Source organism: Lissotriton helveticus, chromosome 2_1, assembly GCF_964261635.1.
Source record: "Lissotriton helveticus chromosome 2_1, aLisHel1.1, whole genome shotgun sequence".
NCBI classification, from domain to species: domain Eukaryota; kingdom Metazoa; phylum Chordata; class Amphibia; order Caudata; family Salamandridae; genus Lissotriton; species Lissotriton helveticus.
In genome coordinates this window covers 868,396,241-868,422,811 of record NC_136059.1, presented here as the reverse complement: position 1 = coordinate 868,422,811, position 26,571 = coordinate 868,396,241, and positions in this window count along the sequence as shown.

The following is a 26,571-nucleotide window of genomic DNA, read 5'->3' as shown; positions in this document are numbered from 1 at the left end:
AAACACCTCAGACTCTCCATCAAAAATCTAGGAGGTGTTAACCTGGCCGATTTTAGAAACTACCAAACTACATTCTTAGCCAGACAGAAATCTTCATGGTTCTCCTCCCACATGACTAGGAAAGCCCTACTTGGTGATTTACATCCCATAACCCTTCTTTCCTATAAAATTAAATCTACCCTATCAGCCAAATGTATATTTAATAATACAAAAAGAGTATTATTGAGAATTGACTACTACTGGAGACTCCCATTACCCGCTGAAGAACCGGAATAACCCACTTACTGGGTCTCAGCGGCGGGGGAATCGCCCAAGTCTTCCATACCCTTCATACGTAGTAAAAGGAGACACAGGAGCCTTCATCTGCAGGAGGAACACAGATTTATTCAAATAGCCCAGGCTATGGAACAGAGTCCCAAGCTCGTCAGAAACAAGACAGAGGAGGCTGCTGCTTTACTCCGCAGCTTACAAGCCTTTTATACTTTTTCATCTCAGTCTTTTGGCTGTTAGTTCATTGTTCCATCAGGGCAGTGTTTGCAGTTGATAACCAGATCCAGACGACGTTTGTAGATGGTGACCTGGTCAAGGCTTGGTACACAAATCATTGTTCACGCGGCTTGATCAAGGCTCAGTCTTTCAGGGCATTGTTTAATCACCTTGATCAAAGCCCGGTCTTTCAGGTCATTGTTTAATCACCGTGATCAAGGCCTAGCAGTCAGACCATTGTCTAGATAACCTGATCACGGTGTCAAGGATGTTTCCCAGGCTGGGAGCAGGAGATGGAAAACAAATCATTTACACAGGGTGTGAGTGTCTCATGGCTTTCTGTTGAACTGCAAGAACAGGGGGGTTGGGTGTGCGACAGTTCCTGGGCAGAAATGCAGGCTGCAAGATGGCTGATGTCGTGTTAGTTAGATTTTCCTCAGACATCAGCAGAAATGACCAGGTGGGTCGTGTGGAAGTGTTTGACACGAGATGGCAATGAAAAAGCAATGGAGTCTCGGAACAAATGATGCCGATCAGAAGAACACTTTTCCTCAGACCTCCTTTTGCCATTGAGTGGCAAATACTTTAAGAAATATCAATGTTCATAAGGCCATCGGTTTCTTGTTGGAGCATCATCATCATATTGCTGTTGTGAATGTTAGAGGGTGGAGGCTTGATGGTCTGGACAAACATTGTACAGAGCACTGGCAGACACTGAAAGCACAAACAGCAGGAGACCAGGACAGTTACTCCCAAGGCAAGGAAGATGAGGATCCTCCACCCCCACTGGATGCCCCAGATCCAGCATGTGAGGGACCAGTTGCCTTCAGCCAGATGAATTTTGGAAGAAAGGCGATGCAAACGTTGGATGGCATCGTACACTATAGGTGCGTTGTCTGGGATGTACACGCAGCAGCTGGAGCCGATCAATTTACATACACCACCACGATCAGCAAGGATGACATCTAGGACCATTCAGTTCTGGAGCGTTATGAGGCGGTCCGCCTACAGCTCTGCAGTGATGTTGGAGAGGGCACCAGCTGTTACTGTGATGGTGGCTTCAAGGACCCTGGTCAGTCCTCGTACAGCCCGACTGTTGGCCATGGGGCCCCAGAAAGGAAGGAAACCTTTAAAGAAGTCCCCGGTTTCCTGGCCTGCTGTATCCTTGGTTGATATGATGCCCCTACGTGAGCGGCACAGAGCGCCCTTCATTGACATGTGATAATCTCCATGGTTAGAATACGTTGGTGGAAGGAGGAAGGCCAGATAGTAGGTACCAGACCAGTTACGGGGAACCAAGTGTAGGCGGCAGTGCCACAGATGAAATAGGTGTTGGGGGATGCCACCAGCTTCGGAAGAGATGTAGAGTTTAAAGCTTTTGTGACATCACACGTACTGGTACCAACTTTCTTAGTCCCTAGGCCATGAATGCAGACACGGCCTTGCACATTTATGACATTCACAGTGTCTCGTTCATCAGGCAGTATCTTTCTTGTGCGGAATCTGGAAAATGTTTGTCGATTAGTTGAGTTGAATACTACCATCTCACCGAGTTCATCTGGTGATAGTAGCGTTGTGGATGAGCTGGTCGGGCAAAAAGGAGCATTGACTTGGCCAGACCTGTTCCGCCAGAAGTCATCCCGAAATGTTCCAAGGGCAGAATTGGCAAAACCATTGACAGTGTAGGCCTCCTGTATCAACATCCACCATGCAAGACAAGACCCAGAGATGGAATAGGGGTAGGGAAAGAATGGGACAGGGTGTATCATGGAATGCGGCATCCGTCCACAAACCCAGCAGTTGGAAGTGTTCATGATCAGCTGGTGATGATGCAACATTTGGATGAAGGTGTTGTTGAAGAATTCTGCACAGCGAGGTAATTCGTGGGCTGGTAGAGTGAAATACTGGTGTTCTGCAGGAGTCGGGGTAGGAGTTGGTGAGATAACAGGATGGTAGATTAGCAACAGCCAACCAAGGATAGACAGGATGAGGGAGACAAACAGCGTCACCACGGTGGCCATGAAGCATTTACTATGTCGGAGACTGACATCTTGTTTCTGGATTCGGGTATTTTGGACGGCTGCCATTGTGCTAAGCCAGGGACCTCTAGAGGCTGTCTGTGATTGGTGGTTGCTTCACTGGGCGCAGGTGCCAAGGGCCCTATGGCATACCTTAGTCTGACACACCAGCACTACTCTCAGCCGGGGAAGATCACAGCCCTACAGCCTATAGGCACTTGGCGAAGTCAAGGGCAAGCCTTCCCTCGGGGGCGCAAGTTGCATCGGTCGGAAGTAGGGACAGTATAGTCGGGAAACAATTATTCTTGGTATTGAGCAGAGTTACGGGAGGGTTCCACCCTTCCTTTCAGTATGCTGTCACTCTCTGCTTCCGTGGTTGTAGAATGCAGTCTGGCATCGCTGAATGGGACAAACGTCGGGACTGTTTCTGAGTCTCCTTGGCCTTCCCTCACCCACTGATCATAGGGGAGGGGCAGAGACACACACCTGCAGTGCGACGAATGCACCCAATTCTTCCGACCTTCTACTTTCACTGTGGTGCGGGTGGCCAGTAACACCTGACGGGGCTGTGTCTGGCTGGGCTCAAAGCTCTTAGTCCGTTGAAAATCTTTCACCAAGACATATTCACCAGGTTGGATAACCTATCCTGGGCCTTCGCTTTTGTCAGGTATGGCCTCATGCACCTGGTGATAAAGAGTACGAAAGGTATTAGTTAAACTGTACAGATAATCAGTTAATACAGGGTATTCAACATCAGACAGTTTCTTAGGCCGTGGGCCACCCCATACATTGGCATGCCTCCCGAACACAATTTCATGGGGGGATAGCCCTATTCTGGTGTGGGCCGTTGTTCTTGTGGACAGTAGGGCTAAGGGCAGAGCATCAACCCAAGTGACACCTGTCTCGGCTACTATTTTGGCCATTTTAGTTTTTAGGATGCCATTGTACACCTCCACTAGACCTGCTGACTGGGGGTGGTTAGCTGCATGAAATGTTTGTTTTATACCCAATGCTGTACAGACATGTTCCATAATTTGATCAGTAAAGTAGGTCCCGTTGTCACTCCAGACCAAGCGGGGCAAACCGAATCGTGGGAGGTACTCTCTTAATAGTACTTTGGCGGTAGTGATAGCGGTGTAGTCTTTGACGGGGTAGGCTTCCACCTATCGGCTGAAGGTACAGACCACCACTGGGACATATTTCAAATTGTTACATCGGTCCATCTGGATGTAATCCATTTGGAGGACTTCAAAAGGGAAGGTAGGAGGAGAGAATCCACCCTTAGGAGTAACTGTTCCTTTTCCTGTGTTATACATTGGCAAATCATGCATGTTTTAACCAGCTTGTCTGCATATGCTGGTATCTTAGAGTTGTACCATGTAGGTTCCAACAGTTTACATATCCCTTTTGCACTGATGTGAGCAGGACCATGGGCCATCGTAACTACTGGTAGCACGTGACTGTCAGGTAACATCCATTGTCTTTCCATAGTCGTGTGGACCCAACAATCATCAATTCCCTCCTTTGCTAATTGGTCCTTCCACACCCTTAGTTCCTCAGGAGTAGTATGGGACTGAATATCAATCACACTCTGTACTGTGTTTTCAACCATGCCTTTGTCTGTCACCCACCTAGCGGGACCTCCTACATACATTCTTTCCCTTTTCATAAGAGCTGTTTGTCTGGCCGTCTGGTCAGCCAGGGCATTGCCTTTCCCAACATCATCTGTCACTTTCTTATGGGCCTTACATTTTATGATGGCCACCTTTCTGGGGAGTGTCAGGGAGTCTAACAGTCGGTGAATTAGGGGGCCATGTTGAATCTTGGTCCCATGGAAAGTAAGGAAATTCCTTTCTTTCCATAACCTCCCAAAGTTGTGGGCCACCCTGAAGGAATATTGGCTGTCAGTATAAATATTTACCGTCATCCCTTTGCTTAACTCACAGGCTCTAGTGAGGGCCACTAATTCTGCTGTTTGAGCAGAGCACTGCGGAATTTGAGCTGTTTCTACTGTTCGCCCTAATGTCGTAAGGGCGTAGGCAGCTGAGGTGTTACCATCTGACCCTCTGAGACATGATCCGTCCACATACAGTGTACCTTCTGGTTCTGAAATCGGGGTATCTTGTAAGTCAACCCGTCCCTTCGTCTCCTCCTCTGTCCTTAATATGCAGTCATGTGAGTCTAAGCATGCATCCTGAGTATCCAGTGGGAGTAATGTGGCGGGGTTTAGTACAGTGCATCTTTTGATGTTAATGTGGCTGGCAAAGAGTGTCAGTTCATATCCTGTGAGTCGTGCACTAGTGAGGTACTGTGTCTTGGTGTTATTAAGGAGGGTATCTACAGAATGGGGGACCATCAGAGTCAGGGTGGAGTTCATGACGATCCCCGCACTCTGACGGACCATGAGGGCGGCCGCAGCGGTCGCCCAAAGGCATCCTGGGAGAGCCCTTGGAACAGGATCTAAGGTGGCTGAAAAATAGGCACATGGCCAATGGTGACCTCCGAACATCTGGGTCAAGACAGCGGATGCACAGCCGCCTGTCTCATGTACAAAAATATATATATTTTTTTTATAATCAGGAGTACCGGGGACTGGAGCAGTACACAGAGCCTTTTTTAAATCTTGGAAGGCCTGTGCATGCTCTCTAGTCCATGGAAAGGAACGGTATGATATGTCTTTAGTGGTGAGGGCAAGAAGAGGTTTGACCATGGCCGAAAAATTGGAAATCAACTGTCTACAGTATGAGGTTAGGCTCACACCTGCTTTTGTGTTTGTGGGGCCGTCATAGATAATGGCTACACGATCAGCAGTGAGCTGCCTTCCCTCCTTCGAGAGGAGATGACTTAAATAGGTCACCTTCTCTTGACAAAACTGAAGATTTTTTAAAGAGACTGTGTGATTATGGAGGGCAAGGTGGCGTAACAAACAAAGAGTAGCTTCTTTACATGCTGGGGCAGAATTTGCAGCAATGAGGAGGTCATCTACATATTGTAATAGTGTGGAATTATCAGGGAGTTCCAAGGAATCTAGTTGGCTTTTTAGGGCTTGACTATAGATACTGGGGCTCTCGTTGAAACCTTGAGGGGCGTGGCAGAATCTAAAGCTCCGCCCACCAAGGGAGAAACCAAAAAAATGTCTGCTGTCAGGATGTATAGGAATGCTGAAAAAAGCATTCTTCAGGTCTATGACAGAAAAGTGCGTGGCGTCAGAAGGGACCATCGTTAAGAGGGCTGTAATGTCGGGGACAACAGGATATTGGGAGATTGTTATTTTGTTAAGGGCTCTCAGGTCAATCACAAATCTGTATATTTTAAGGGAGAGAGCATCTCCATTGGTCTTTTTAAGAACGGTAATAATGGGACTGTTACAGATATTGCCACGTGTCTCCTACACTACGCCCTTGTCCATTAATTCAAATATTATTGTAAAAAGGGCTATTTCTCCTTCCGTGGGCAGCCGATACTGCCGGAGGCGGGGGAGAAGTGCACCTGGCTGGATGCGTACCACATGAGGGGATATATTGAGACACCCTACATCAGTGTCTGATGATGCCCAGAGGGAGGAAGGTAAAGACTGCAACTCTGGTGGGAGGGGACCTGATAGATACATATAGGAAGCTGCAGTGGGGGAAATTGTTAGGGATACTCCTTGGGGACTACATGATATGGTCGCATACAGAGCTTTCAGTAAATCCATGTCTAACAAGTTTTCACTGCAACCTGTAGTAAGGACCAAGGGAGCGTCAACATGTGCAGGGCAAATATCGAGAGGAAGGGGTTCAGAGACAGGGCTGGTCACAGGTGTTCCTGCAAAACCCACTGAGACATTCATATTGCCAGAAAGGGGTGCCTCCGGGACTGACAGACGTGCAATAGAAGACCTGGTGGCCCCAGTATCCAAAAGAAAATTCTGATCATTCCCCACAACTGACATTTTGAACCTACAGGCCCCTTTGATCCACTGGAATTTGCACTCTGGTAATACCCCTTTCCTGGCTGTCCTATGCTTGGTAGGACCCTGTCTCATCAATTTCATCATAAGTGCGTGTTGCTTCGTACCTATCAAACCTATTGGCCGGGTGCTGCCGGATGGGAGTGTCATCCCTGGGCCTGCGTTCTTTATCCTGTGGATGGGGCGGGCCAAAGGACCTTGTCGGCCTCCCCTCCCTGGGAGCGCGAGGCCGAGTCTTCCCCGTTCGGATGTTTTCAGCTAACACAGGACACTCATCTATCCAATGGCTGTACCCCTTACAGTAAGCACACTGATCTGTTTGGAGGGCTCCCGTACATTAAGGGCTGGAGGGGGTAGACTGGCGTGCACTCGGAGGGGGTTGGGGTTGAGGTCTGAAATTCCCGCGGGCATTGGGACCTCGAGGAGGGTAAGCCTGCTGCAGAAGTGCCTTAGTCTTAAGACCCCTAACCTTCTTACTTTCCTTGTCTCTATCTTCATTTTCCCTATTTTCGTGATATTGTGCCATGGCCAAGATACCAGTCATAGTTTGGGCAGACAACGTACTTTCAACTTTCTTAAGTCTGGCGGAAATCTCAGGAAGCAAGTTGCTGACAAATTTATCGACAAACACTGGGCCAGAACCTGGAGTCCAGGGATCCAAACCAGTATGTCCCTTGTATTCTGTCTCAAAACAGGTGAAGAAGTCAGCCACATTCTCATCTTTTTGCTGCCTACAGGTGTTTATTTTATCCCAGTTAATGACAGTTTCCGGCAAAAGTGTTTTCATAAACATCATTATTTTGCCGGGCAAAATCAGGATGGCGGCTTCTGGTTCAGTCCCTCCTACCCTTGCTTCTTCCATAGCCTCTAGATCAGCCCATTTACCTCCCAACGCTACTTCATGGTCAGTATGTCAAATTTTGTCCCTAATCTCAGTAGGGACAACTGTACCAAAAAGTAAATCTATATCCTCAAGAACGAGAGTACCTGCAAATACAATCTGACCTAATTCTCTGTAAAAGGCAGCGGATTCTTCTGGGGATCTGTTAATTGTACTTTTAACTGCATTACTTCTGACCTTTTCCAAGGAACATGAACCCAAAGCCTGCGCCAGTGTGCCTCAACAGCCCCTCTGCCATTATTTTGGGCATCGGTAAGTGGGTTAACAAAGACAGGGGCCGCTTTTCTCATTGGCATAGCTGTTTCTAGAGGGGTGTTGGAAATAGCGGTCATATCACGGTAAGCCATTAAAGCAGACACAGCGTCAGGTATTCAACTCAGGTGGTCTGTTCCATAATCGTCCACTGGGAAAAGGTGGACCATATTTCTTTAAAGGTATAAATATTTCCGTTATTTATCCAACATTCACACTGTTGCCTCTGTAGGTCATTTTCTCAAAGGGACGAAAAGCTGACTGCAGATCGCAAGGAGGCCAGTGGGGGGAATTCAACAATTTATATAAATGCTGCTTAACTGTAGACCATGGGAAGTAGGAAAAGGGCACGTAGGGGTAAAGCCGCAGGGGTTGGGCGGACGGAGACTTGTTGTCATTCCCGTAGCGAGGACAGGGTTAGCGGGCGTGGTCGGTGTGATAGGAAAAATTGGGAGGGTTAGTGTGACAGGGAGAACAGTAAGAGGGGCAGTGGGGGCAAGAGTGGGCTGTGGCAGGGGACATGCTGGGTGTGAGGCATCAGGGCAGGGTACATTGGGGCATATGCAGGTGGGCTTTCTAGCATGGTATCAAGCAAGGAATCACCTTCTTCTCCCCCTTCCATATGGCCCTTTCCTGTCTCCTCACGAGCTGGATAACATTTTTATACCCGGGCCCCATGCTCCCTTTCGGCTATTTCTACTGATTTTGTCATTTGATTTTGTAAATTTTCTCTGGCATGGTCGGCCATTGACATACATTCTTGTTTTCTTTCTTGAGCCTTCTGCTTTCTAGCTCTCTGCTCTATTTCTTTCCTCCAAAATCGGACATATTCAAACATAGACGGGTGCGTTTTTCTTTTCATTAATTGTTCAATTGGCAAGAACTTGGGAATTAAAGGAGCCATAAAGTGGCCACTATAATTCCGCGTTACTTTATTTCGTATATTTTACCCAGAATGAGGAAAACATTATGGCAGAAGGGCCATGTTTAACATACATCGTATGGCCAAGGGTCCCTTCTGGAGGAAGCGGAAAAGCCGCCTCCGGCTGGGAGTCCTGTGTACACATACAACATAATTTCTTGAACTTACTACTGGTTGGCATCCTTAAAAAACGGATAACAGACACCAGCGGGTTTTTAAAAATCACCTCGGTTGCTTGGCTATTGCAAAAGTCAATAACAGCTTGGCTTTTGCAAAAGTCAATGACAGAATTATACAGACTTGGTGGGTGATCAGTCCACCTTTACCTTACAGGGGTAGTTCTCTTCTGCAGACGTAGGGCTGTGTCCTGCTCTAGAAATTATTTGCTAGGGGACTCCAGCGAGAATGCGGTCATGTGGCCCAGACCGGGTAGGGAGGAACAGCGGGCGAGTCGTTTGGCTTACCGGATTGCAAGAATCCCTCGGGTGAGGTACCTCCATCGGAGTCTCTCCGTAGACCTCTTCATATTCACCGGGCCTGACCTTCGTGCTCGTGGAGCACCTGTTCAGGCGCCATTTGATGAACCGGAATAACCCACTTACTGGGTCTCGGCGGCGGGGGAATCGCCCAAGTCTTCCATACCCTTCATAATTAGTAAAAGCAGACACAAGAGCCTTCGTCTGCAGGAGGAACCCAGATTTATTCAAATAGCCCGGGCTATGGAACATAGTCCCAAGCTCATCAGAAACAAGACAGAGGAGGCTGCTGCTTTACTCCGCAGCTTACAAGCCTTTTATACTTTTTCATCTCAGTCTTTTGGCTGTTAGTTCATTGTTCAATCAGGGCAGTGTTTGCAGTTGGTAACCAGAGCCAGACGACGTTTGTAGATGGTGACCTGGTCAAGACTTGGTACACAAATCATTGTTCACTCGGCTTGATCAAACCTCAGTCTTTCAGGTCATAGTTTAATCACCTTGATCAAAGCCCGGTCTTTCAGGTCATTGTTTAATCACCCTGATCAAGGCCCAGCAGTCAGACCATTGTCCAGATAACCTGATCACGGTGCCAAGGATGTTTACCAGGCTGGGAGCAGGAAATGGAAAACAAATCATTTACACAGGGTGTGAGTGTCTCATGGCTTTCTGTTGAACTGCAAGAACAGGGGGTAGGTCGCTCCCCCTGCCTCGTGTAGCACCACCAGTGCTCTCCGCCATCTGCCCCCAGTCTTTCACTATTTTTTCTCCCCACAAATTCCCTTCGTTTTTTGCCATCTTTGTCTGTCTCTGTTCACTGTTTTTTCTCCCCACAGATTCCCCTTCGTTTTTTGCCATCGTTGTCTGTCTCTGTTCACTGTTTTTTCTCCCCACAGATTCCCCTTCGTTTTTTGCCATCTTTGTCTGTCTCTGTTCACTGTTTTTTCTCCCCACAGATTCCCCTTCGTTTTTTGCCATCTTTGTCTGTCTCTGTTCACTGTTTTTTCTCCCCACAGATTCCCCTTCGTTTTTTTGCCATCTTTGTTGGTCTCTGTTCACTGTTTTTTCTGCCCACAGATTCCCCTTCGTTCTGTTTCCGTCCCTCCCGCCACCCTTTTCCCGCCGTTTTTTGACCGCAAATTGGTCTTTTCCCCGCCTACCCTCCCGCCGCCCACCCCCCAGCTGACCCCTCCTCCCCCAGCTACCCCATAAATGGCGGCCGCTGCGAGGCAGCGCAGCTGGCGCGCCGAAGGCGCACCGAAGGCAAGCCTGTCTGCGCCCGTCCGTGCCTGGACCGCGCCCAGCGCCACAACTCCTGGCCCCCGTGACCCCCACCCCCCCGCCGGACCTACGACACCACCACCCTCACCGCCCTCAACCGCGGACGCACACCGGGTTGCTGCCGCGCCACCCCGAAGCGAGCCCACGGACCTTTCTCCTGCCGCAACTGCCGTTTCACCTGCCTACGAACACCCAACGCACCCAACAAGAACAACTCCCCCGGAAAAAAACTCGAATGCATCCTGTTCAACACCCGATCCGTCCACAGGCACGCCATCGAAATATGGAACCTCATCGACTCCACAACCCCGGACATCGCCTTCCTCACCGAGACCTGGATGAACCCCTCCTCGACACCGCCATAGCCATCCCCGACGGCTACAAAATCATCAGGAGAGACCGCACTAACCACACCGGAGGAGGCATCGCCATCGTCCACAAGAGCTCCATCCGCATAACGACCAACACCGACAACACGCTCCCCGACGCCGAACACCTCCACTTCCCAATCCACAGCGACCCCAAGACCACCCTTAGAGGTACCCTCATCTACAGACCACCGGGACCTCGCACAAAATTCAGCGAAGACATCGCAGACTTCATCAGCCCACACGCACTCCCCTCCACCAACTACATACTCCTAGGGGACCTCAACTTCCACCTGGAGAACCATGCCGACAACAATACCACCACCCTACTGGACAACCTCGCCAACCTCGGACTGAAACAGCTGGTCAACACCCCCACCCACTACGCCGGACACACACTCGACCCGATCTTCTCTTCCAGTAAACACATCTCCTTCAGCCACACCACCAAACTATCCTGGACGGACCACAGCTGTGTCCACTTCAGCTTAAAAAAAAACGCCGTACACCACCACGCCCAACAACCACCAAGAAGACAATGGAACCGAGTCACCACCGAACAACTCACCACAGCCCTCTCCCAGAACCCACCCACCAGCACCGCAGACCCCAACGAAGCGGCCTCCAACCTCACGAACTGGATCTCAGACTGCGTCAACCTCCTGGCCCCCCTGAAGACCCAGGTATACAAAGACAACCACAAGAAAAACTCCTGGTACACCCCCACCCTCAAGTACTCCAAAAAAGAATGTCGCACCCACGAAAAAACCTGGCACCTCAATCAGACCGACGAGAACATGTCTGCTCTCAAGAACACCACCCGCAAACACCACCAACTCCTCCGCGCAGCAAGAAAATCATCCTTCAAAGACAGGCTCGAAAACAACGCCCACAATAGCAAGGAACTATTCGGCATCGTCAGGGAACTCTCTAACCCCGATACTGAAAACAACGCCATCCCCCCCTCTCAGGATCTCTGCGACTCCCTCGCGGCTTTCTTTCACCTCAAGTTCACCGATATTTACAACAGCCTCTCCACATCCAACACGAACCCACCTCCGGAATCCGATACTGACAACACCACCATCCACACCTGGAACCCAACCACCACCGAGGAAACCACCCGCATCATGAACTCCATCCACTCAGGATCCCCATCCGACCCATGCCCGCACCACATTTTCAACAAAGCCAACAACATCATCGCACCCAACCTACGAGACGTCATCAACGCATCACTCACCACCGCCACCTTCCCCAAAAACTGGAAACACGCCGAACTCAACGCCCTCCTAAAGAAACCTACAGCAGACCCCACCGAACTCAAAAACTTCAGGCCCATCTCGCTCCTCCCATTCCCCACCAAAGTGATTGAGAAGATCATCAACACTCAACTCACCACTGCCCTAGAATCCAACGGCTCACTCGACCCCTCACAGTTCGGTTTCAGAGCTAACCACAGCACCGAGACCGCCCTCATCGCAGCTACAGACGACATCAGATCCCTGACAGACAAGGGAGAGACCGTGGCACTCATACTCCTGGACTTCTCCGCAGCCTTCAACACGGTATGCCACCGTACTCTAATATGGCGCCTCAACAACGCCGGCATCCGAGGCAAGGCCCTGGAATGGATCACCTCCTTCCTCTCCGGAAGAACAGAGAGAGTCCTACTCCCCCCCTTCAGATCTACAGCTACTGAAGTCAAATGCGGCGTCCCACAAGGATCCTCCCTCAGCCCCACCCTCTTCAACATTTACACCCCCCTGACGAACATCGCACGCAAACATTAACTCAACATCATATCCTAAGCCGACGACACTCAGCTCATCCTCTCCCTCACCAACAACCCCACCTCAGCAAGAACCAGACTACACGAAGGCATGAAGGAAGTAGCGGACTGGATGACAGACAGCCGGCTTAAACTCAACACCGATAAGACGGAGGTCCTAATCCTCAGCCCTACTCCCACCGCCTGGGACGAATCCTGGTGACCCCCCACCCTGGGCAGCACTCCCCAACCCACCGACCACGCCCGCAACCTCGGCTTCTTCTGGACTCGTCCCTCTCCATGAACAGACAGATCAACGCGGTGACATCGGCATGCTTCAACACCCTCTGCATGCTCCGCAAAATCTTCTGCTGGATCCCCACCGACACCAGGAAGACCGTCACCCACGCCCTCGTCACCAGCCGCATGGACTATGGGAACACACTGTACGCCGGCATCACTACCAAGCTACAGAAGAAACTTCAACGAATCCAGAACGCAGCCGCACGACTCATCCTGAACATCCCCCGCCACCACCACATCTCCGGACACCTGAAGAAACTTCACTGGCTCCCAGTCAGCAAGAGGATCACCTTCAGGCTCCTCACCCACGCACACAAAGCCCTTCACAACCTCGGACCAAAACTCATCAACCACCGCCTCTCCTTCTACTGTCCTCCTCGCACCCTGCGCTCGACAGGACAAGCCCTGGCAGCCGTGCCCCGCATCCGTAGGGCCACCGCCGGGGGCAGGTCCTTCTCCTACCTGGCAGCGAAGACCTGGAACTCTCTTCCCAGCCACCTGCGCGCCACACAGGACCACCTCTCCTTCAGAAGGCAGCTCAAGACCTGGCTTTTTGAGCACTGACCGCCCCCCCCCCAGCGCCTTGAGACCCCCACGGGTGAGTGGCGCGCTTTACAAATGCAAATGATTGATTGATTGATTGATTGGTTGGGTGTGCGACAGTTCCTGGGCAGAAATGCAGGCTGCAAGATGGCTGTTGTCGTGTTAGTTAGATTTTACCCAGGTATCAGCAGAAATGACCAGGTGGGTCGTGTGGAAGTGTTTGACACGAGATGGCAATGAAAAAGCAATGGAGTCTTGGTACAAATGATGCCGATCAGAAGAACACTTTTCCTCACCGCTCTAATATGACCCACTTTGGTATAACCCTAAAATCAAAGTCCAAGGTGGGCCCATATTTTGGCATTCTTGGGCCTCATAGGGCATTCATTTCCTACACCAACTAGGCTCACAACACACCCCTCTCTACTTTGGAGAACACAAAAACAATAGACCTTTTAGATATAGATTTCCATGATTTTCTAAAGCTTAAAGCTTGCCTATTTAAAGCTACATTTCCCAATGAGGAACCCTCTCTCCTCAAGATCTGCAACATGTAAGTTTATTATGAATAACTGGAAAAATACTGTTTCTACTTCCTTTCGATCCAGGCAGAACTGGGTCTGGGGGGAGTTAAAACGTACCTGCCAACGCTTGCTGGGGCACAGGCACTTGCGTACTGCCACGAGCGCCGTGAGGGGAACGGCAGGATGACCGGGAGTGCCGTGAGGGCAACAGCGATAGTTCCCAGCCGGGAACTACATTTCCCATCAGCCCCGGGGCCGGAAAACACCACCTCCCACAGCACCAGCGCGCCCAGAGGCGCTACTAAAGACGTGAACCCGCCGAGGCCCCTGGGGGAGTTCAAACGTACTTGCCAACGCTTGCTGGGGCACAGGCACTTGCGTACTGTCACGAGCGCCGTGAGGGGAACGGCAGGCTTACCGGGAGTGCCGTGAGGGCAACGGCGATAGTTCTGAGCCGGGAACTACATTTCCCATCAGCCCTGGGGCCGGAAAACACCACCTTCCACAGCACCAGCATGCCCGGAGGCGCTACTAAAGACGGGAACCCACCGAGGCCCCTGGGGGAGTTCAAACATACCTGCCAACGCTTGCTGGGGCACAGGCACTCACGTACTGCCACGAGCGCCGTGAGGGGAACGGCAGGCTGACCGGGAGTGCCGTGAGGGCAACGGCGATAGTTCCCAGCCGGGAACTACATTTCCCATCAGCCCCAGGGCCGGAAAACACCACCTCCCACAGCACCAGCGCGCCCGGAGGCGCTACTAAAGACGGGAACTCCACTCGCCCCGCGAGTCGCACGCGGGAGCTGCCCGGGAGAAGCCCGGGACAAGGGCGGGGCAGTCTGTGGCAGTCCGGGGCAGAACGAGGCTGGGCTGGGCCACAGACCCTGGCCCAAAGAAATTGAGGATTACTCCCACCCTACTCATCAAAGACACAGTGAGACTTTATTTATTTGTGGGTGGTGATTTACGGTTGGGATAGTGGGGGTGTAATAAATACTGTGAAATACATCTTAGTCAATCGGGGTCTCCCTCATAGTAGGCAGCAGTATGTCATCTCAAAACGTTCCATCCGTCCTTGGTACTTTGGATAACTACTTAGTTAAAGTGGTAAAGAAAATCAACTCTGAAAGACCACAGTCCCTAGGGTTAAGTTGCGATCCTTCACCATCTAACACGTGTCCTTCTCTGATCCCACTGGGACAGGGTGACTGTAGTATCCGTGATAATAACGACCCCCTTGTTATGGAATCGCCCGAACCTGTTGAGTTGGACTTGGAGGTTTTAACAGACTCTACGGCACAGTATCCTCCAACCCCTGTTCCCAGAGTGGTCAGAGCATGTAGAAAAACTCAGTCAAAACGTATGGGTACCCGTTCTACTAGGAAAAAAGTAGTCACACCCATTGCACTAGTAGGAGCCAGCACTGTAAAATTGGATGACGAACAGCTTAACCAATTAGCTGGCCTCATTGATTTAAAGATTAAGGGCATCATAAAACCTTTAGTGGCAAAGCTCGACCGGATGTCCGCTGAGATAAAAAGATTGGGGGGCCTCCTGGATAAGCACAAGGGTGTTCCAGGTGGAGCTTCTGTCCCAGCCAAGGACAGTAGTGAAAGCTTGATTACAACCCCTGTGTGTACTGCTATTCCCACAGAGTCATCGGTTCCTATAGTGAAATCACCAAATAGAGTATCAAATATTCTTATTGAGACCCCAAAAGTGACTGGTGCCACCATGAGGGAGAAACAGGGTTCTCAGGTGCCAGAAGGGAGATCAGGCCCACACACACAGCCCCTTAAGAAGAGAGAGTTAGCATTAAACCTACCAGTTGAGGCTTGCCCCCATACGATTATCCTCGCTAATGTCCCGAAAATCAAGGAGGGTCAGAATGAACACTGGTCTTCATTAAAAAATTAAATACTCTTCTATCTGTCAAGCAAAACAGATTTGGGGGAACACCTGGAAAATAATTTTTGATGGTTAGAAGGGTCCCATGGGTGGGCAACACTAAAAAAAACCTAGAGGGTGACTGTGTGGTCATAAGCTTTAGATCCCCAAGGCTGGTCGAGGACATATTGAGACAGGCGGGGTCATTTAGAATTGATAAAGACTATGTAAATTTACTCCCCATGGCTTCTTTTAGCCACCACCTCAGACCAGACAAATGAACAGTGATTCATGTAAAGGGAGATTGCCCTATGATTTCGCCGTCCCCGTCTTAAATAGATTTGATATTTTTCAAATCTGGGTGAAATCGAGTGACTAGGTAGCCAAAAAGCCAATCTTGCTCCTGTTTTTGCGGTTAACGCCCCCGATGCAACGACAACGGTAGAAGCTACAGGTCCCCGGGATTGTATTACATCCATAACGGCAGAAACCCCAGGTTATCGAGACTGTTCTTTAAAATTAATGACCTGGGATGTAGCTGGCTTCAAAAACAAGATAGATGACCCAGTATGGAGAGAGTTCATTAGTATGAATGACATCATAGGCCTACAGGAAACGTGGGACACAGGTGACATCTTGAGCTTGGATGGTTACGTGTGTTACCATATTCCTGCGGTCCAATCTAATATGGGGAGGGCGAAGGGTGGCTTGGTCACCCTAATTGCGGCCACTATCCAAGGGGTATACACCCAACTAGACACTGGCTCACGGAACATTCTGGCTGTACAAATCTCTTTAAGTGGGGTGGGAACCATTTTTTTTTGTGTTTGAAGAGCTTTATTAATATAATCAAAGGTAAAAACTGACAAAAGGAAGGGAGATACAAAATATATGGGAAAGTAAAAAGCATAACATTCCTAATGTCAAAATTAGAGCACAAGAAAGCATTTTATGTAATTTTAAAGGGAAAGAGATGGGGAAGAAAGAGAGAAAGGGGAGAAAGCAAAGTGGAGAAAGAAAGAAAAAGAAAATCATAGAGGCAATAAAAGAGGTAAAGACAATAAAGGCAATCTGCAAAAACGGTATATTATCGCAATAAACATTGGAAGAAACCAAGAGAGATAATAAACATCATCAAAAGATAAATACAATGAGATATAAGTACAACAGAGAGTATATCATTTAAGGGGGTTTAAAGTTCTCAGAATTGATTAGTAACGGTTTCATTTTTGTAGCTAAACGATCTAAATAAACAGTAAGGGGAAGCCAATAAAGCTCAACATTACGAGGAGGTTTACAGGATGAGGCAAAGGAAACATCAAGTCTATGAAAGTGACACATAGAATTCCACCAATGTTTCATGGAGACATTTGCAAGGGATTTCCAATGGAAAGAAATATGCTGAAAAGCGAGTGCAAGCATAAGGTCAAAGAGACCACAAGAGTGTGGTGGTAAAGTAAATGCATCTGAGAGACTACCTAGGAAGAGAATAGAAGGTGAGTATGGAACAGAAAGTGAGAAAATCTGAGAAATGCACTGCCAAACCTGTTTCCAAAGAGTAGAAACCATAGGACAATAGAAGAACATGTGTAAAAGATCAGCATCAGGAGTATTACAAGTCCAACAGGCAGAATCAGAAGAAGAGGAAAAGCGAGAAAGGGAAAGAGGAGAAAGATAAAGTCTGTGATACAGAAAGAAGAGAGACTGAGTGAGAGAAGCAGAGCGAGAAACCTTCAAGGATTTGAGCCAGAGTTTATCCCAAAGTGAAATGGGCCAAACACAGCCTAGTTCAGCTTCCCAGGAAAGTTCAACTTTGGATTTAGGACGATCCGGGTTAGGAGAAGAACAGAATTTGTATACAAGAGACGCTTTAGGAAGAGTAGAAAGCAACGCCAACAGAGAAGAAGGAGGAGCGAGGGATAGCGTGGGAGACAGGGAATAATAACGCTCGAGAATCACTCCCATAAGAATGGTATATTTATGCAAGAAGGAATGGGGGCAAGAAAATTGGAGTTGAAAAAGCGGAAACGAACAAGGGGAAGTACCATCAAAAATCTGATGAATCCATATAATACCCTTCCGTCTCCAAGAGGACCAACAGATAGGTCTATTATTGATAAGAATAAGCAAATTGTACCAGATGGGCTGTTGCAAAAAAGAATCACGGGAAGTAGATGAAAGGGAAAATAAAGGTCGTAAGAGGGAAGAAGTATGTTTGAATAACGGGAGAGAATCATAAGGGGATTTCGAGGAAAATCGGCTAAGCTCTTCAAAGGAGAAAGGGGAGAGAAAAATATGTTCAATCGAGAGCCAGAGAGGAGAGAAGGGGGAGACTTCACGTGAAAGCCAACGTGAAGCTTGACGAAGGGAGAAGGATTTATGATATAGACGGAAATCAGGGAAATTAACACCATCATTAGATTTGGGTCTACGAAGAGAAGAGAGAGAGATTCTGGCCTTTTTGCCTTTCCATAGGAATTTTGAGATGGAAGAGTCAAGGCGTTTAAAATATAGAGCAGGAATATGGACAGGTAGCATAGAAAGCGTGTAGATAAGAATAGGAGCAATCATCATTTTAATAGAATCCAACCTACCCCACCATGAAAGAAAAAGCGGATTCCAAGAGGAGAATAATTGGTCAATACGCGAGAGGACAGCGGACATATTCAATTTGACAGAGGAAGTGATAGAGTTAGAGAACCATATCCCAAGATATTTAATTTTGGTGCTATTCCAGGCAAAACCTGTAGAAGAAAAAAGATGAGGAAGACAGAACTTCGTCAAGGGGAGAATTTCTGTCTTATCCGAATTAATCTTATATCCAGATACAAGGGAAAACTCATTGAATTCAGCTAATAAAGGGGGAATGGAGGACTCCGGGTCTGAAATGAACAAAAGGATATCGTCAGCGTATGCAGAGAGTTTTAACTGGTTTTCACCATAGGGAAAACCGGAGATAGAAGAATTCTGGCGAATGGAGGACAAGAAGGGTTCAAGAGCCAAAACAAAAAGGAGCGGAGAAAGAGGGCAACCTTGACGAACACCTCTTCGAAGAGTGAAAGAAGCAGAGAGATGACCATTAACAAGAACAGAAGCCTTGGGAGAGGAATATAATAAAGATACAAGAGATATAAATTTGGGACCAAAACCATGCCAATTGAGGGAAGCAAATAAGAAGGACCAATCTACCCGATCAAAAGCTTTCTCAGCGTCAACTGAAATGGCAGCCAAGGGGAACGAAAGAGAAGAAGCTTTATTTAGGACATTGAGAAAAAGGCGAGAGTTGTCAGAAGTAAGCCTACCTTTGATAAAACCACATTGTTCTTTGCCGATGAGATGTGGCATAAAAGAATCCAATCGTAAAGCAAGTAATTTGGCGAAGAGTTTATAGTCAACATTTACTAACGAAATAGGGCGATAGTTTTTGCAAAACTTCGGGTCCCTGCCCTCTTTCGGAATCAAACAGATGGTAGCGTCTTGAAATGTGCCTGCAGCAGAACCCGAAGAAGCAAAAGACTGAAAAAGAGTTAATAGCCTGGGCAGAATAAGATCAGAAAAATGTAAATAGAATTCCACTGGAAAACCATCAGGACCAGGAGTTTTACCCTTAGTAAGGGAAGAGAGTGCTGCAGAAAGTTCGTGAAGAGTAAGATCAAGGTCAAGGGAGGAAAAATTAAGATGAGGTGTAGAAGGTTTAGGAAGTTTCTCAAAGTAGGAATGAAGCATAGAGGAAGAAGGAGGAGATTCTGGGGTGTAAAGCTGTTGGTAAAAAAGTTGGAATTGGTCAAGAATCTTGTCAGTCTCATGAAGAAGAGTATTATCCGATGAGAAAATAGATTCAATCCCAGTGCGTTCCTTGCGGGCTTTAAGATAATTAGCTAAAAGTTTGCCCGATTTATTACGACCACCGTAATACCGTGCGCTACTCCGAAGAAGTATAGAAGAGGCATTATCCGTAGAAAGTTTGTTAAAGGAAATTTTGTCATGCAGAAGATCTGGTGACATGCATTTAGCAGAAGAGGTATAGAATTGGTGTTCCAACTTTTTTATAAGGGCGAGAGAAGATTTCCGTTTCTGAAGAGAGTGTTTCTTTTTCCGAGAAACAAAGTCGATAATAAATCCTCTTGCAGTAGCTTTAAAAGAGTCCCAAAGAGTATGGGGAGGAATATCGGGGGTAGAGTTGGTGAGAAAGAAATCATCGGTGAAAGTACGGAAGGAAGAGGAAAAATTAGGATCGGTAAGAAGTGAAGAATTGAAGCGCCACCGGGAGGATTTGGGATGAGGGGGGAGGAGATCAATATCCGTAACAATGGGAGCGTGATCTGAAATTACAATAGGCTCAATAGAGGAAAATACAAGATTCTGAGTGAGAAGTTGAGAGAGAAAAATGTAATCCAATCTAGAGGAGGAAGCATGAGGGTGGGAGAAAAAAGAATAATCAAGAGTATCTGGATGGGTAAGTCGCCAGGAGTCTGAAAGGTTAGTTTGAGATATAGTATCCAGAAATTGCTTGTGGGGCTTGTGGGGAACAAAGCGAACACTAGACTTACGGTCCAGAAACGGATCAACAATTTGATTACAATCACCACCTAAAAGGAAGAAATCATCTTTGTATTGTGTACATTTGCTCATAATGACTGGCCAAAACAAACAGTCGGGCTGGGTAGGACCATAAATATTGAACACAGTTAAGGGAATAGAATCAAGCAATAATTTAGCCAAAATCCAGCGACCCTCCGAATCCTTTTCCTCCAACAAAACTTTACATTTGAGCTTCTTATGAACCAAAATGGCAACCCCATTCTTTTTGTTATCCGTTGGCGAAAATAAAACATTACCCACCCAACTCCACTTCAATTTAAGGGATTCAACATCATTGAGATGCGTTTCTTGTAAAAGAACAATATCAGGGGCATAGGAAGATAAGTGGGAGAGTACCCTCTGTCTCTTAATAGGATTAATAAAACCTTTTACATTCCATGAAATAACTCTAAAATGTAAATCAGGGTAAATATGATAAGTAAAACTCTAGAAACAGGAACATTGCAAATACGATAGAAATTTTACAAAAAGACATGTGAAAAACCTCTTGCAAAAGAGAAAAGTGAACAGGAATAGAGAAAAGAACAATAAACGCCTTGTCAAATAGGGAAAAGACGAGTAGAACAAATAAAGCAGTGCAATATATAACTTCAAACTGCATTAAACAACATACAAAGGCAAACATTGCAAAACAGTAAAAATGTATTATAGAATTACGAGAAAGGAAAGTGAAGACAAGACGTAGAGAGTGCGTAGCATCAACTAGAATAGAACAGAATATAACAAGAGAAGGGGAAACAAGTAGAGAAAAGAGAAGTAGAGGGGAAAAAAGGAGAAAAGAGAACAGACAGTACATATCCAATAGGATGACTGCAGAAAACATACCTGATGGGGAAGTACAAGGGGGAAGCAGGGAAGTGGTGACGCGTAACAAGAAGAACCGCACGAAGAGCAGGATTCCGGTCAAACCAGGACTTGCGGACAACAACAGGGGAGTCACATGTAATACAGGGAAAAACAGCATGACACTGTGAAAGGGAATAAAGTACAATTAGTAACAAATACAAAAAGGGAGAGATAAGCAATGGAAATAAACAAAAACGTCTATAAGACAGCCCTATGAAAAAAACGTATGAAACATAATAATATAGGAAACAACGATTAGAAACATCATAAGAAAACGCAGACATCAACAAATAATAGCATATAAATCAACCAGTAGGAGGTGTAGAAGTATCCATGCCACCTGTGGAGAAATTGCTATTAATGCCAATATGCTTGCTGCAGTCTCATCATATGCTGTTACTTCTGCGACAGTCTTCTTTTTTGCTATAAATTTATTTGTTTATTTATTTATTTCTGAAGGTCTGATTTGTTAGTCCTGCGTCATTGGACAATATTGTTCTTTCTTGAGCTACGCAATTTCTATTTGAAGGCGCCTTAATATATTGGAACTTTGGGCTATCTATGGTTCGCCTGCGCAAACCACAATTTGTTTTTACACCTGTTTCAACAGATCAAACACTCTCATCTTCAGTGTCTTTTCTTCTGACAATCCACCGATGGCGGGTGCTGCTCCTAACCGCTCTTCAGCTCCTCATTCCTCCTCCAACAAACCGTCTCCTCCTTCCTTCCTCCTCATCCAAACGTCTGAAACAGACAAGCATCCCTGTGGCAGAGGGCTCGCGCGCTGCGCGCTGGAAACGCTTTTTAAAACCCTCACCTTCTCTGCTGAGTGCTAGCAGACCCACCGCTTCCCCGTCGCGCTGAACACGAGCGCTAGACGGTAATCTTATTTTAAATTACCCCTCCTATCCCGCCCTGCTGACTCCTCCCACCTCCCTCGTCATAGCCTATTTAGGCTCCGCCCACTCTTCTCCTAGCACAGACAAGCAGCCCTGTGGCAGAGGGCTCGCGCGCTGCGCGCTGGAAACGCTTTTTAAAACCCTCACCTTCTCTGCTGAGTGCTAGCAGACCCACCGCTTCCCCGTCGCGCTGAACACGAGCGCTAGACGGTAATCTTATTTTAAATTACCCCTCCTATCCCGCCCTGCTGACTCCTCCCACCTCCCTCGTCATAGCCTATTTAGGCTCCGCCCACTCTTCTCCTAGCACAGACAAGCAGCCCTGTGTCAGAGGGCTCGCGCGCTGCGCGCTGGAAACGCTTTTTAAAACCCTCACCTTCTCTGCTGAGTGCTAGCAGACCCACCGCTTCCCCGTCGCGCTGAACACGAGCGCTAGACGGTAATCTTATTTTAAATTACCCCTCCTATCCCGCCCTGCTGACTCCTCCCACCTCCCTCGTCATAGCCTATTTAGGCTCCGCCCACTCTTCTCCTAGCACAGACAAGCAGCCCTGTGGCAGAGGGCTCGCGCGCTGCGCGCTGGAAACGCTTTTTAAAACCCTCACCTTCTCTGCTGAGTGCTAGCAGACCCACCGCTTCCCCGTCGCGCTGAACACGAGCGCTAGACGGTAATCTTATTTTAAATTACCCCTCCTATCCCGCCCTGCTGACTCCTCTCACCTCCCTCGTCATAGCCTATTTAGGCTCCGCCCACTCTTCTCCTAGCACAGACAAGCAGCCCTGTGGCAGAGGGCTCGCGCGCTGCGCGCTGGAAACGCTTTTTAAAACCCTCACCTTCTCTGCTGAGTGCTAGCAGACCCACCGCTTCCCCGTCGCGCTGAACACGAGCGCTAGACGGTAATCTTATTTTAAATTACCCCTCCTATCCCGCCCTGCTGACTCCTCCCACCTCCCTCGTCATAGCCTATTTAGGCTCCGCCCACTCTTCTCCTAGCACAGACAAGCAGCCCTGTGGCAGAGGGCTCGCGCGCTGCGCGCTGGAAACGCTTTTTAAAACCCTCACCTTCTATGCTGAGTGCTAGCAGACCCACCGCTTCCCCGTCGCGCTGAACACGAGCGCTAGACGGTAATCTTATTTTAAATTACCCCTCCTATCCCGCCCTGCTGACTCCTCCCACCTCCCTCGTCATAGCCTATTTAGGCTCCGCCCACTCTTCTCCTAGCACAGACAAGCAGCCCTGTGGCAGAGGGCTCGCGCGCTGCGCGCTGGAAACGCTTTTTAAAACCCTCACCTTCTCTGCTGAGTGCTAGCAGACCCACCGCTTCCCCGTCGCGCTGAACACGAGCGCTAGACGGTAATCTTATTTTAAATTACCCCTCCTATCCCGCCCTGCTGACTCCTCCCACCTCCCTCGTCATAGCCTATTTAGGCTCCGCCCACTCTTCTCCTAGCACAGACAAGCAGCCCTGTGGCAGAGGGCTCGCGCGCTGCGCGCTGGAAACGCTTTTTAAAACCCTCACCTTCTCTGCTGAGTGCTAGCAGACCCACCGCTTCCCCGTCGCGCTGAACACGAGCGCTAGACGGTAATCTTATTTTAAATTACCCCTCCTATCCCGCCCTGCTGACTCCTCCCACCTCCCTCGTCATAGCCTATTTAGGCTCCGCCCACTCTTCTCCTAGCACAGACAAGCAGCCCTGTGGCAGAGGGCTCGCGCGCTGCGCGCTGGAAACGCTTTTTAAAACCCTCACCTTCTCTGCTGAGTGCTAGCAGACCCACCGCTTCCCCGTCGCGCTGAACACGAGCGCTAGACGGTAATCTTATTTTAAATTACCCCTCCTATCCCGCCCTGCTGACTCCTCCCACCTCCCTCGTCATAGCCTATTTAGGCTCCGCCCACTCTTCTCCTAGCACAGACAAGCAGCCCTGTGGCAGAGGGCTCGCGCGCTGCGCGCTGGAAACGCTTTTTAAAACCCTCACCTTCTCTGCTGAGTGCTAGCAGACCCACCGCTTCCCCGTCGCGCTGAACACGAGCGCTAGACGGTAATCTTATTTTAAATTACCCCTCCTATCCCGCCCTGCTGACTCCTCCCACCTCCCTCGTCATAGCCTATTTAGGCTCCGCCCACTCTTCTCCTAGCACAGACAAGCAGCCCTGTGGCAGAGGGCTCGCGCGCTGCGCGCTGGAAACGCTTTTTAAAACCCTCACCTTCTCTGCTGAGTGCTAGCAGACCCACCGCTTCCCCGTCGCGCTGAACACAAGCGCTAGACGGTAATCTTATTTTAAATTACCCCTCCTATCCCGCCCTGCTGACTCCTCCCACCTCCCTCGTCATAGCCTATTTAGACTCCGCCCACTCTTCTCCTAGCACAGACAAGCAGCCCTGTGGCAGAGGGCTCGCGCGCTGCGCGCTGGAAACGCTTTTTAAAACCCTCACCTTCTCTGCTGAGTGCTAGCAGATCCACCGCTTCCCCGTCGCGCTGAAAACGAGCGCTAGACGGTAATCTTATTTTAAATTACCCCTCCTATCCTGCCCTGCTGACTCCTCCCACCTCCCTCGTCATAGCCTATTTATACGGCCTTCATGCGTCAGCGCAGCGGACGAGCGCAGCGGGCGCGCCGTAAACGCGCCGGAGTTGCGCCAGAGTTAAGCCCGTCTGCACCCGTCCGCGGCCGGACGGGCCCAGGGGCCATTTCCCCTGCTTCCTCACTGGCATATACATCTGGACAACTCCTCTCCTGCACTGCTGTTGTACCCCTTCCCCCTTCTCTCATGCAGCACCTTGTTGCTCAAGGCATCTATGTCCCTCACTCAGACCGTGTCTCCCTTCCGCGCCCTACGCCTCCCTTGCCCTCTCTGGACACCAGACCTCCCCCCACCACAACCCCATTACCCTCTCACACTGCCTCCGCCTACCTCCTTAACACCCGCTCGGCAGGCAAGCCTCGCCTGGAATTGTTTAACCTTCTTACCACTGACTCCCCTGACATTCTGTTCTTGACGGAAACCTGGTTCACTGAAGCCTCTCTCCCCGACATTCTGGCCATCCTCCCCGACTCTTATTATGCCCTCCGGGCTGACCGCCCCGACGGCAAGACCGGGGGGGGGTCGCTATGATTGCCCGATCCACTTTTCAATTCCAGCTCCTCTCTCAACCTTCTATAGCTGGGGTGGACTTTCTGGTCGCCCGCTCCACCAATCTTACCGCACCTCTTACTGTCGTCCTTGTCTATCGCCCCCCCCTGAGCATGCCCTCGTTTGTGGCCTCCCTGCAGGAGCTTCTTGCTACCCTTGTAGTCAACAACTCCTCTGTGCTCCTGCTGGGCGACTTTAATTACTGGCCAGGCGATCCCAGGGAGGATCTAGCGTCCAAGGACTTCACGGCTACTCTCTTATGTCTTAATTTCAAGTCTCAGGTAATGACCCCTACTCACAATCTTGGACACACCCTGGACCAAGTCTGGTCATCCTCGGATATAATTTCTCCCCCCAGCATCCTCCCTTGTACTTGGTCCAATCACTCTCTCATTTCCTTCACTATTAACACTGGTTCCCCTCACAAACACCCCTGCCCCAAGAATGTCTTTGCACGCAGCTGGAATCATGCCGACCTGTCTTCCCTCTCTCACTCTCTTGCTTCTTCTTCCCCTGACCTCAATGGTATTCCCCTTGATTCACAGGCCGTTGCAGTTGGAAACTGGCTTTCGTCTGCCTGCGATCTAGTAGCCCCTCTCAAGCTAGTTAAGTCCATTCGCCCACACGAGGCTCACCGTTGGTTCAACTCTGAGCTCAAGGTCCTCAAATTGAAACTCAGACGCTCTGAGCGCCTTTGGCGCCGCAGCTACTGCCCTGACCTCAAGGAGAAATACAAATCTCTTCTTAAAGAGTACAAGAAAGCTATTCTCGCGACTAAGTCCAAGTACTTTTCCGAACAAGTGACCCTTTCGGCTAACAAATCTAAAGAGATCTTCTCCTTGGTCAACAATTTGGCTACCTCTGACCGTGCCTGCCCTAACTTCACCCCTTCTCAGGCCCTCTGTACTTCTTTAAACGACTTCTTCATTGAGAAGATCGTTAAAATCAAATCTAACATCTCTGCCACTCCTTTTACCCCACTTCATTCTGTCCCCCCTATGTCTAATTCCTCCTTTTCCTTTTTCCCACCCCTTTCTCTGGACTCTTTTCTAGTCCTGCTCACAAAAATCTAGTCCGGTTCCCCTACTGATTGTGCCCCTGCTCGCATTCTTAAAACTCTCCTCTCTTCTTGTCCTGCTGCCCCTCTTTCCCTCCTTAATGCCTCCCTCTCCACTGGATCGGTTCCTTCCTCATTTAAATCTGCTATTGTTTCCCCCATTCTTAAAAAACCTGGTCTTGATTCTTCCCTCCCCTCTAACTTTAGGCCCATTTCTCTCCTTCCCTACCTTGCTAAAATCCTGGAATCCTATGTTACCTCTTGTCTCTCCACCTATGTTGAGCAGAACCAACGCCTTGCTTCTCACCAAGCGGGTTTTCGCTCAGGTCACTCGACCGAATCTGTGGT